Genomic DNA, 299 nt, shown 5'->3' with positions numbered 1-299 from the left:
TAAAAGTCAAAGTTTAAAAGTCAAAGTTTAAAAGTCAAAGTTTAAAAGTCAAAGTGTAAAAGTCAAAGTGTAAAAGTCAAAGTGTAAAAGTCAAAGTGTAAAAGTCAAAGTTTAAAAGTCAAAGTTTAAAAGTCAAAGTTTAAAAGTCAAAGTTTAAAAGTCAAAGTGTAAAAGTCAAAGTGTAAAAGTCAAAGTGTAAAAGTCAAAGTGTAAAAGTCAAAGTTTAAAAGTCAAAGTTTAAAAGTCAAAGTTTAAAAGTCAAAGTGTAAAAGTCAAAGTGTAAAAGTCAAAGTGTAAAA

General features: G+C 24.7%; 1 protein-coding gene across 1 annotated transcript in view; it reads right to left on the bottom strand.

Moving 5' to 3' along the window:
- LOC119412716 (protein TMEPAI-like) overlaps positions 1-299 on the bottom strand; it is an 11467-nt gene that overhangs the window by 743 nt on the left and 10425 nt on the right. The window lies entirely within an intron of this gene.

The sequence above is a fragment of the Nematolebias whitei genome, chromosome 7 (genome assembly GCF_014905685.2).
Source record: "Nematolebias whitei isolate Nwh7 chromosome 7, NemWhi1, whole genome shotgun sequence".
NCBI lineage: Eukaryota > Metazoa > Chordata > Actinopteri > Cyprinodontiformes > Rivulidae > Nematolebias > Nematolebias whitei.
The sequence above is the reverse complement of the archived record's forward strand: the minus strand, read 5'-3'. Positions and strand labels throughout refer to the sequence as shown.